Below are 12685 nucleotides of genomic sequence, written 5' to 3' on the forward strand. Positions count from 1 at the left end.
ATCTGCGATTTATTGTTGTAACACGGACGAGTTTTTTGGTTGATTGTTCAACTGCGCTCGTGTAGTTACTTTGTGCCAACTCGGTTGTGCCGGTTTATTTTGTTAAACGTCTGTTTGCGCTTTAACTGCGCTTTTTGTATTTAGTACCAACTCGGTTGTGTCGGTTTTTGTTAAACGTTCGGCGCTTAACTGCGCTTGTGTATTCGTGCCAACTCGGTTGTGCCAGCTTTTGTTAATCGTTCGGCGCTTTACTGCGCTTTGTGTATTTTGCAACAACTCGGTTGTGCCAGTTTTTTGTTAATCGTTTCGGCGCTTAACGGCGCTTTGTGTATTCGTGCCAACTCGGTTGTGCCGGTTTTTGTTAATAGCTCTTACCCTTAACTGGCTTCACAACGTTTGCGGTGACGGTTGTGCTTTCGCTCCCGGCACCGGTACTGCGTTTAGTGTCTTATTTTTTCGTTACCCTAAGCTGGTGAAGGCAGTGCTTTCGCTCCCGTTACCAGCATATTTGTACCTCAGTGACTAGATTGGTGGCAGTGTTCCCGCTGAAGCTAATCTTTTTTCTTTTTTGCTACATTTGTTGGTGAAGGTTGTGCTTTCGCTCCCTCTCCCGGCATCTGTACTGCATTCTGTGTCTATTTTTTCGTTGGGATAGTTTACCCTTAGCTGGTGAAGGTAGTGTTTTCGCTCCCGCTCCCAGCATAGGTGTGCCCCTGTGAATAATTGGTGGCAGCGTTTCCGCCGAGGCTACCTTTTTTCTCAGTTGCCAGCATGGTTGGCAACCACTCCTGCTCGGCCTGTATGGCTCCTCTGCAGCTTGAGGATGGCCATGATTTATGTCCCTCATGTCTTGGCTTCGAACATTTAAAGGAGGGTCTTTCTGACGACCCCTGCATGAACTGCGGTATCATGCCTCGGGCAGTGAGGGCAGCTAGACTGGCTGAGGTGGAGCAACTGTTGGGCTCTACTTTGTCGACTGGACATTTGACCCCAGCCCAGCGACTGGTTCCAGATCAGTCTGGGCAGTCTAAACGTCGGGCTGCTGAGGCTGCAGGCCCCACTCCTGCAAAAAAGGCTAAGGGACCCCGGCTTGCCTCTAAAGTGGACCAACTAACGGCGGAGCTCAATACTATGAAGTCCCTCTTCCTGGCTTTCCAGTCCGGTACTGGAGCAGAGCCGCCAGATGATTTTGTCCCCTCGGCAGCCTCCTTGGAGTCGGAGGACGATGTGCTTTCCATGGCAGCGTCAGCTGGCCAGTTTAATGAATATGAGCCAGAGGTACTTCCACAGATGGAAGCCTCCCAACCTTCTGGGGCCTGCTCCCGTTCTTCAACCCATAGCTCTACTGGTGGTGTTGAGGACTGCTCTATGGGAGCCATCATTCGTATGGCTCTTGCTCGTCTCCAGTTGGACGTCCCGCAAACTCAGCCGGCTCCGGCCAGTGCTTTTTTCAGGCGTGTCCCAGCCTCCGTCAGCTTTACTGCGCCCCCATCGGAGGAGTATTTGAGGGAGTTGCAGGCATGTTGGAGGGATTCTAGGGCCCTCTCTCATGCAACGTCCGATGGCCGGACCCTGGCAGCCATGCAGGACGCCCAGAAGTTCGGATTGGACCGCATGCCAGCAGTTGAGCCGACAATAGCGGCTCTTATCATCTCACCTGATGAGGCTTTGAGGCCGGATGCTAGGTGCCCTCGTCCCCAGTGCCGGGTTACAGATGACCTGCTCTGTAAGGCCTATGATGCAGCGGCCCGCATGGGACGCATCGGTAACTCCATGTCCCACCTGATGCTCGCTTTGTCAACTTCCCTGCAGGAGACTGAGTTGGATGCCTCTGTCCACAATTTTAGCGATGCTTCACTACAGGCATTCGCATTGATGTCTAGGGAATTGGGGCGGTTGATGTCTACTCTTGTGCAGGCTCGCCGCCAGGTATGGTTGGCACAATCTCCTCTCACTGAGGCCTGTAGGAGAACCCTCCGCAGTGTTCCGGTGGAACCAGGGGAGCTGTTTGGTTCCGCAGCTCTGGAAGCGCTTGAGCGCACGGTCCAAGCCGGACGGACTCGACAGCAGCTGTCCGGGCTTCAAAGCAGCGTTCCGCCTCCTAGCAGGCCTAGAGGTCCTCCAGCTGCCCCACAGCGCAGCTCTCGTCCACAGGCTCACCCTAGGGGCTACCTAAGGTCTCTGCGCCCACGTCCACAGCCTGCTCAGCAGCAGGCCCCGACCTTTCGGGTGCCTGACCGGCTGCCCTCAGGACAACCTCAGTCCTTTCCAACCCGTCGTGCCTCTGGAACCTTTAGAGGCCGGGGACCCCGGTGCTGAAGCCCGGGGGTCGGCCGTCGGCTGTTTTTCCCAGCAGCAGCTCAGCTATTGGGCTGCTTCCATCAGGGACCCATGGGTGCTCTCAACCTTAACCCACGGGTACAAACTTCAGTTCCGACGCCGGCCCCCAGCCCATGGCCGGGTCAGGATGACCATCATAAGCGACCCGGCAAAAGCCCAAGCCCTCACCCAGGAGTTGTCCGCCCTCCTGGACAAGGGTGCCATCGAGCCAGTAGATCCCCTATTGCACCCCGGGGGGTTCTACTCAACTTACTTTCTGGTAGCAAAGAAAGATGGCGGACTCCGTCCTATCCTCGACCTAAGGGGTCTCAACAGGTTCCTGAAGGTTCTGAGGTTCCACATGCTGACCACTGCAGAGGTTCTACGTACAATTGCCAAAGGAGAGTGGTTTACGTCAGTAGACCTGAAGGATGCCTACTTCCACATCCCTATAGCTCCACACCATCGGCAGTTTCTGCGGTTTGCCTTTCAAGGGCGTCATTTCCAGTTCCGAGTGCTCCCATTCGGTCTCTCCCTTTCCCCTCGGGTGTTCACCAGGTGTGTGACGGCAGCCCTCTCGCACTTGCAGTCGCGGGGCATGAAGATTCTCCCATATCTGGACGACTGGCTCATCTGTGCGCCATCCCAGTTTCAGGTGGCACTGGACACGTCGTGTCTTCTCTCTCATGTGGCCCGCCTGGGCCTCCGGGTGAATTTTACAAAGAGTTGCCTGGTTCCATCGCAGGGCACGCTTTTTCTCGGGATGACTCTCGACGCAATCTCCATGAAGGTTAGCCCATCACCACAGCGGGTGGACGACATCCTCCGCCGCCTCCTCCTGTTTCGGGGGGGCAGGCAGTTATGCTATGTGGAGTTTTTGCGCCTCCTAGGGAAACTCACAGCTGCCGCTACCGTGATTCCTCTAGGACTGCTGTCGCTGCGTCCCCTCCAGAGGTGGTTGCACGGCTTTCACCTAGATGTCAAGTGGCACCGGCACAGGAAACTCAAGGTGTCACGTCGTTGCCTTCTTGCTCTGGCCCCATGGAGAGTAAGGTCATTTCTCCTGCAGGGCATGCCCTTGGGTTCCATCGCATCTCGTCGGGAAATCCTCACAACAGATGCTTCCCTCTCGGGATGGGGTGCTGTGTGGCAGAATCGAACAGCTCAGGGGCTGTGGTCTGTGCAGGAGCGCTCACAGCACATCAATGTCCTGGAACTGCGGGCTGTGCACAAGGCATTGCAGGTTTTCCTTCCCTTCCTGGGAGGCCGGCATGTGCTTGTGCGATCAGACAATGTCTCGACTGTGTCTCACATAAACCACCAAGGAGGCACCAAGTCTGCACCACTGCTGCAGGCATCCCAGGATCTCCTGCTGTGGGCAGGGCCACACCTGGCCAGCCTGAGGGCGATGTATTTGCCTGGGGAGCAGAATCAGGCGGCAGACTTACTCTCCCGTTGCAAGCCTCCGCCGGGGGAGTGGCGGCTTCATCCGGATGTGGTCCTCAGCATCTGGGACATCTTCGGCAGGGCAGGCGTGGATCTCTTTGCCTCAGAGGAATCGACCCATTGCCCCCTTTGGTTCTCCTGGACGGAGAAGAGCAGCCCTCTGGGCCAGGATGCTCTCGCACACGATTGGCCAGAGGTTCTCCTCTATGCTTTTCCACCAATCCCTCTGATTCTTCCAACACTGCAGAGAGTCCTCCAACACGGTCACAGGCTACTGTTGGTGGCCCCCTTCTGGCCGGGAAGAACATGGTTTCCACTGTTGTACAGTCTCTGCAACGGTTCACCGTGGCGCCTCCCAGACAGGAGGGATCTCCTGTCTCAGTTACGGGGCCAAATCTGGCATCCCGATCCTCACCACCTGCAGCTGTGGGTCTGGTCGCTGCAGGGCCCGACCCGCTGCTGACTGAGTGTTCAGATGGTGTCTGCAATACCATATTGAATGCAAGGGCACCTACGACCTGGGTGCAGTATGAGAAGAGGTGGCAGCTGTTTACAACATGGTGTTCAGACAGGAATGTGGACCCTGTGCACTGTTCAGTTCCAAAGATTCTAGAGTTTCTCCAGTCACTCTTGGATGGCGGCCGGTCCCCGGCTACCTTGAGGGTATATGTGGCAGCCATTTCCTCTCGACATGCTCGGGTGGACAACGACACGGTGGGGTGTCACAGATTGGTGTCCCTTTTTCTGAAGGGTGCATGGCGGTTACGCCCCCCACGAGCACAACGCGCTCCAGCCTGGGATCTACACCTGGTGCTCGATTCCCTATGTTCACCTCCCTTTGAACCCCTGGCTCAGGCAGAGCTGAAGTGGGTCTCTATTAAGACTGCCTTTCTCCTTGCTATCACGTCAGCGAAACGTGTTGGGGAACTTCATGCGCTCTCCGTGAGTGACTCATGTTTGAGGTGGAACTCCGATGGCTCGGGGGTTACCCTGTGGCCGAATTCAGCTTTTCTTCCGAAGGTTTTGTCATCAACCAACCTTAACCAGCCTATCCACCTGGCACAATTTACTCCCCCAAAAGGGGAGGACAGATTACAGCTGCTGTGTCCCGTACGGGCTCTCAGAGGCTACGTTGTCGCGACTGCAAGTATAAGGCAGTCAGACCAGCTCTTCCTCTGCTATGGTGGTCCTAGGAGGGGCTGTGCTCTCTCCAAACAGCGGTTGTCTCATTGGGTGGTGGATGTAATCACCCAGGCATATAAACGAGGTGGTCACCCCCTGCCATCCGGGGTGAGGTGCCACTCTACCAGGGCAGTCTCAACTTCATGGGCGGCCCTGCGCGGCGTGCCCCTGGAGCGCATCTGTGAGGCGGCATCATGGGCATCCCCGAGTACCTTCTCCAGGTTCTACCGGGTGAATGTCGCCACCCCCCATCCACTGGAGGTGGTCCTGTTGCCAGACTCTGCGCTGTCCTCTCAATAAGGTACGTGCTAAATTCCTCGTGACTTTTCTGATATGTGTCATCCAGTGCTTAAGCACCGCCTCTGGCGGTCAGTAGGGATGAAATAGAACGAGAGTTACGTATGTAACTACGGTTCTATGAATCCCGGATGACCGCCAGAGCGTTCTGTCACTCAGAATTCCCGTGTACTCGCGAGAAGATTCTGTAGGAACAGATCCTCTGATGTCACCGGAAGTTATAGACTCTCCGTAGGCATCAGGGGTCACGGGTGACTTTGTTGGTATAAACACTCGACCTGCGCATGCGCGAGATGGATCATTCAGTGCTTAAGCACCGCCTCTGGCAGTCATCCGGGATTCATAGAACCGTAGTTACATACGTAACTCTCGTTCATGCTCATATATTTATAGAAGAATATTTTACTGGATGGCACTTTGTGAAAATAACAAAAAATGTAGGCGGGCAACTTTTTTTAAAAGGCTGGCAGGGAATGAGTTAATTAAAGATTATGAGGTCAAATTAATAAAAAATAAAATGAAAGTAATTTATAAATAACATAAAATATTCCATAAAAATATGTTTTTTTATTTCATGGTGACTTTATAAGGAAATTATCATTAACAAAGATGAATAAATGCTAGATACTTTGATGAATAATTGCTGTAGTTTCGTTCATTGTTAGTTCATGTTACATTTACTAATGTAACAAATATAACCTTATTGTGTTACTGAAAAATTATGCATTCACAATGAAATTGAAAAGTGTAAAAATGATATGCAAAAGCAGTTTTAAACCAGAAAGTGCAATACCCTTATAACACTATAAGGCACTTTATTTAACTTTAAATCATAACTTAAATGATGTTAGTGATCACACACACAGTAGGCAAACACAATTTTAAATTAGAGGTTGTAAAGGACAGCTTCGAAAGAACTAAAGTGCCATTTAGCCTGAGTCTGCAGGTAACATGAATAACATCAGAGCTGTAGAAAAGCAATAGAAACACCTGATTATTACAGGGTGGAAATGCAGACAACTGGTCTGTCCGCTATAGCGACTGACCCTACACACACACACACACACACACACACACACACACACACACACACAGGCGGGAAAGTTATATGAAGGATTACACAAAACACTTGAAGTACAAGCAAGACTAAAATACTTTTGTTACAGAGATAACACCAGCTGTCACTGGGGCGGTACCCTTTTTAAGTACACCTTCGCACCTAAAGAATTCATATTAGTACCTCAGAGGTACATAATGATACCAAATACAGTATCTGTGGTACATAGGACCTCTTTAAATGGGAACTGCCCTCTGCAGTGACAGATGGGGTACATATTTTGACCACTTTTCTACTTTCTATAAAGAACATGTAATTTGGCATAAACAACAAGCTTTAGATTAGCTCATATGAGAAGTATGTTTTTATTGCGAGTCTAAATGTGATTTATGGTAAACAGCAAACCACAGAGGAACGCTGTGGGGATGAGGAATGTTTCAAAGAATTTCTTTAGTAGTGAACGTACAGCTGCAAGAAGAGACAACGGGATTTGCAATACATTTGTATCACAGAGGTAACGTGAATAAGCAGAAGTATTATTGTGATTCATTAATGAATTAATTAAATGATTAAGGTGAAACTAACAGTAGTATTATCATAATGATCAGCCAATGAAAATTACCGCAATGCCCTCGTTCCCTTTTTCCCAGCGTGTTTTCTGAAATGGTTCATGAATCACACGATGATAATTGAGACCTAAGCCAAAAATTGCAATCGTATCACGTCTAGATGTAAAATGAGCAAGCCTCCAGGAAATAAAGGAGACATAACCTTTTTTCGTCTTTGTTATGATGTTCACGGGAAAATTCTAGAAGGGAAAATCTACCGTTAATGTCCTGAGAGTCAATTTTAGTTCATTCTGCAAAGGCACCTTTTGTGACCTTTTCAAGGAGGGATGTCCTGAGGCACAGCTAGATTTGACAGGCAGACATTCATCAGTGTTTTTTGGTACGCTGCTATATCTGTTCAAAGGAATAAGACTTAAATCGTAGCCCTATCATAATATTTATAAGTCAAGATTTGTAAGAGGGGTGTGACAGAGAAGTACTTATGAATCATAAGGCTAGAACGTAAAATGAGATTGAAATAAGAACTTCCTGTGACAATTTAGGTAGAAATAGAGATTTTGCAAATTCACGACATATAAATGAGGAAGTGGGGTTTCTTCATGTTCATGTTATCTTTTTATTTTATTTTTGCTTTCTTGGACAGGGAAACATATTCTATTCTACCATCAAAAATAAACATTGAAAATAAAAGTTGCACATGACATTATGAATGAAAAGTATGCTTGGCTATACTATAACATGCACCTGACCATATATACATATGGCACCTACATAAAAATATTAAACAATGCATTGTCTCTACATGTTGGCCTTTTCATATTGTACCTTATGTATATATTAATCCAATTAACCTATATCATTATACCATGTTTTTAAATGCATCTAGGTAAAAAAGAAATTGTACATTAAATAAAAATAAGATGAATTATAAGAAGTTTCCTAAAGTTTGAACATTTACAAGACAAGAACAACAACTCAAGGCAATGTCAATTTTCATTCTTTAATTGCCAGATCAGCCGGTTCACAAAGTACGCAGGTTGCGTAGGGCCCCACACCACCAGGGGACACTCCATTTTTTTGGAAAATATTCTCATTTTCCAGCTCCCCTAGCTTCTTACACCCTGAGGCTATTTTGGGGATTTCCGCCTGGATTTGGCCTACCCAATTTCAAAAGCTTCCCATACCCACATGCAGAGGTTTACATGGGTATTGATGGGGTTTTTTCTAAAGTCTTTATTTGAAAGTGTATAATTCTGGGCCTGGGTGCTCCAGCAACCTGCAGACAGTTTTGTTTGATTCCAGCAATTGTCAGCTTACAGAGGAAAAATTAATTTTTTTCTCTATCATAATCTATGCAAAAGTTATTTTACTCCAACGCCTCCTGCAGCCATGTTACGGCAGCAAAGTCCTTGATTATTACGCCAGAATGAGAGTGTAGTTACTAGCCATATCTGGCAAACGCAAGCGTCTCTTTTACCATAAACCCCTTTGATAATTTGCTAGTTCGAGAATCTGTAAAAACGTCTAGCAATAAGTTGTGGAATTCAATCCTTATCATAAATGTAAAGTAAAAATCAAAGTTAATATTGGACAGGAAGAAAACATTAAAAGGAAGTGCGGAGAGACTGTAAAAGTTAGCAAATATTCATCCTGGAATCTGAAGCGGCACATTGCGAGAAAGCACAAGGATGTGCTACGAAAACATGGTAATAATGCATCAAAAGGTAAGCTAGTTATTCGATGATAAATAAATGAATAGGTAAAGTAAAATGTTTGTGTTAAATGGAGCCATAAATCCGATCATGATGACATGCGGACAAAATCATGGCCACGAATTATCTTTTATGCTACATTATGGACACTTCTTTTTCTTATTTAGTCTAAAGTATGGCCATAAATATAAAATTCGTTCCCAATATTCAACAGTTTGTTCCTTGGGATTAATTATTATAATATTTCATTACTATTACAATTATTATTACTTCAAATTATGAATTAGCCTAGTAAAACATGTGGATGTCGTGGAAACAAATTGTTAATTTGAATTATATCCGGAGCTCCGTATGAAACTGGATCTTAGCTAACAAACAACTGTATGTAAATACAGAAAAACACACTATAAAAGTTACTACATCATTTTAAAATATTATTTAAAAAAAACTTAACCGAACCATTAAGCAGACATATAATTTAGATGTAGGCAACAGTAAATAATAATAATAATAATAATAAATAATTATTCTTCTAAATATCAATTAAGCGTCATTAATAATACAAATAATAATACAAATATTACAAAATGTCATGCAATTATTAATGTGTCTTTAATCCCGCTCTTTAAACTCCCAAATAAAACAATTTTGTTTCTTTCCACTTCCCCGGTTTGTCTTCTTTGCCGTCTTCCATGTATCAATGTCGTAAAATGAGGGCGTGGGGGAGGTGGAGACTTGAATTTATATGGGCGTGTTATTCTAATGACGATCGTTTTCAGCCGCGGCATTTATGAAGGGCAGATATTGCGTACACCTGAATATCATCGGTACGCACAGTTTCATAAATCAGGCGGTGAGAGGAGTGTAAGCATAATCTTACGCCAACATATACGCTCGTTTCTACGCAAGAATGATAAATGAGGGCCAATGCAACTACAGAAGAGTCAAGTTCCAAATAGGAAAAATATCAAAACTCTTTGGTTATTTTTTTAGCGCGATGCCAACGGTCCAATCAGACTCAATGGATGGATAATTGAATGGATTCCAAAATGGTAAAAATCAAATGTTTAACTCCAGGGGAGCTGGAGAATGAGCATATTTTAAAAAAAAGTGGAGTGTCCCTTTAAGTACCAAATCAAAATAAAACACTATGAGGTAAAATCGTTAAAACTTGCAAACATGCAAATTCAGGTTTAGAGTAATTTGGAAATGTCTGTTTATTTGTTTTAACACAAAATCAACACAAAATGACAGATAATATGTTAAATAGCATAACACAAACAATGTGTAAAAATGTAAAACATCTTTTTTAGAGTGTTGTGTAACTTTGTATAAATCTCAGTATTGTGAGATGTGTTGATTTTCATGATGCTTTAAGTAAGAGCTCATTTACCAACAATAAACGCAGTAAGCTACTGTAGGTATAGTAATGAAGTTAGAGGAGAGACAACATCATGAGAGCTTTTCGATTGTAAAAGCATTACACAAATTTTAGGATTATTTAAAAATTAGATAAAAATGTTTATGCAATCTTGTGAATGATGAACAATGATTAAAACCAAAACAACAACTAAAAAGATCTTAAAAGATTTCCTGTCAAAGATAAGCCAGTTTCCTTACCCGGAAACTTGACAGTAAGTGCATGACAGAATTCCATTGGGAGTGCTGTAACCCTCATGAGGACAGGCCTATAGGGTAGGAATGTTCCTTGTCTTCTAGGGGTTGTTGGGTGTGTTACACCACAAAGAAAAAGCATTAGCTACTAATCTTTTTTTTAATTAGGATTGAGTTTTATATTCAGGTTTCCCTCACTATCTGATGAGTTTGCACTGTGGCATCTCTCCAAAGTTTTGTAATGTTCTCGTGCTAACTATAATAGTTGCGACATAAATAAAAATTTTGATACTGAGAATTTTGCCTCAAGTCAACTCAACACTGCAGGTATTTCCTGAAACAATTGAAGAAATCTGATACATACTTCAATCACCGCTGACAGAAATGTTCCGATTGAAGGAAAATGTTTCAAAACACAATGAGACATTTAGTCAATAAAAACATGCAATGTCATTGTGTATATTGTGGGTAGGAGTCAAAGGTTATGATGGTTTGGATGTAATCCCATGACACTCTGAATTGTTAAAAATAGCTTTTAAATATGTAGGGGTGCGCGGGGCAACAACTAGCGTGGGGTTAGTTGTAACACAAACTGTTTACATTGTTGCACAAGGTTGAACGTTTTGTATTGCCGGTATTTTTTCACGCTGCCAAAAGACGATCTCCCGCAAATTATTGGAAATGTATAATGTTTTTCCAAAGAGTTATTGATGAACGAGTGTTTTGGTGGCACGTAAGTAAAAGATTTTCATCATATGTTTTTTTTTTTTGTTTCTAAGTTGGGTGTGTAAGATACCAAATCCAATGTTATGTCATATTAATCAGTGTCTTGTTGACTAAAACATAGCATCGTAATGAAATATGTCCGCAGCTCTCAGCAACTTTTTTGGGGGGCTTGAAAATATTTTGACCCAGCGGGGTTAATTGTAACGCTGTGTTACAACTAACCCCTCAGCAATAACGATATGAAAACCGCTAACGTTAGTGTAATTCTTGCTGTTGTTTTAAATAGGCTACACACGATCAAAAATGGTGTGTCAAATTTATTTTTGTTCATATCTTTAATATTGATTGAATAAGGTCACGTCAAAGATTGAAATCATAATGAAATGAATGGCTAAAATCAGATTTAATGCTCATTATCTCAGAATTTGATTTTGAAACTGTAGTATGATTATTACAGACTTGGTCACACTTAAAAAAAAATTGTCATAATTGTGCTGCTTTTTCTCACATATTTAGACATTTGTATCCATTTAAATTTGAGCTATTGTTAGAAAAGGGCTTGATGAATGAATACAGTGTGGATACTTGTATATTATAGACAGACATATAAACAGAATCCACTTCAAGTATATAAACAAAATAGTATTGAAATATTTGCCTGCAAACTTAATTTTTAGCAAGTGTTACAACTAACCCCCGCCTGTTACAATTAACCCCCACCTATGGGGTAAGTAACATTTGCACTTCTGTCATGTTTGGTGTAATTGTCCAAGAATGGTAAGTACTAGAAACAAACTTCAAATGTTCATTTGTAGCAGAGATATGTGTGTTGCTTGTGTAAAAATATAATTAATCAAACTCAAATATTTTTGAATGATTGAGCCAAAACCAAACAGCGTTAAGTTGTGCCCCGCTCTCCCCTACTGTTGTATGTCCACTGTAGTCAAATGGTTAAATAATTACATGTTGATCATTAAACATTTTTTTAAGGAAAGATGTCTTAAAGGTGCATTGTGTAACTTTTAGCAAGATTTTTTGACAGAAATGCAATATAGTATACATAACTATATTATCAGTGGTGCACAAAGACCTTAATAAAAGGAACTGTACTATTTTATTACCTCAGAATGAGCCGTTTTTATCTACATACACCCTGGGTCCACTTAGATGGACGTCACCATTTTGCCCCGCCATGTTTCTACATTAACCCTAAATGGACAATAGAGCGTGTTTTGTTACTTCGTTGTCTCAGACGATGACGTTTTTATCATGTGGCAGCTACCGTAGCTTACGTAGACTTTTAGTAAGGATCCTACGCACAGTTTTATAAATGAGACCCCAGCTTTTTTTAAAAAATCATCTGGCCAAGTAGATTTATTGCAGTACAGATCGTGAGCAGGTGCATACCAAACCTGCAACCACAGAAATGCACAGACAGTTCAGCGGATTCCCATAGAATTGTTATATCTATTATTTAAATGCCATTTTTGGGTGTGTCCCCTTAAATGCAAATGAGCTGATGAACTGCAAGAACTGATCATAATAATAGTGGTTTGTTGAAATTGAAACTAAATTGTGCTGTGATTTAATCTCTCTCTCTCTCTCTCTCTCTCTCTCTCTCTCACTCACTCACACTCTCTCTCTCTCTCTCTCTCTCTCTCTCTCCACTAAATGGCAGTGCCGTGGTTGGATAGTGCAGATTAAGGGGAGGTTTTATAACAAGGTGCCCTTTTGACATCACAGCGGAGCCAAATTTCAATGAC

Source organism: Misgurnus anguillicaudatus, chromosome 7, assembly GCF_027580225.2.
Source record: "Misgurnus anguillicaudatus chromosome 7, ASM2758022v2, whole genome shotgun sequence".
In the NCBI taxonomy this organism is placed as follows: domain Eukaryota; kingdom Metazoa; phylum Chordata; class Actinopteri; order Cypriniformes; family Cobitidae; genus Misgurnus; species Misgurnus anguillicaudatus.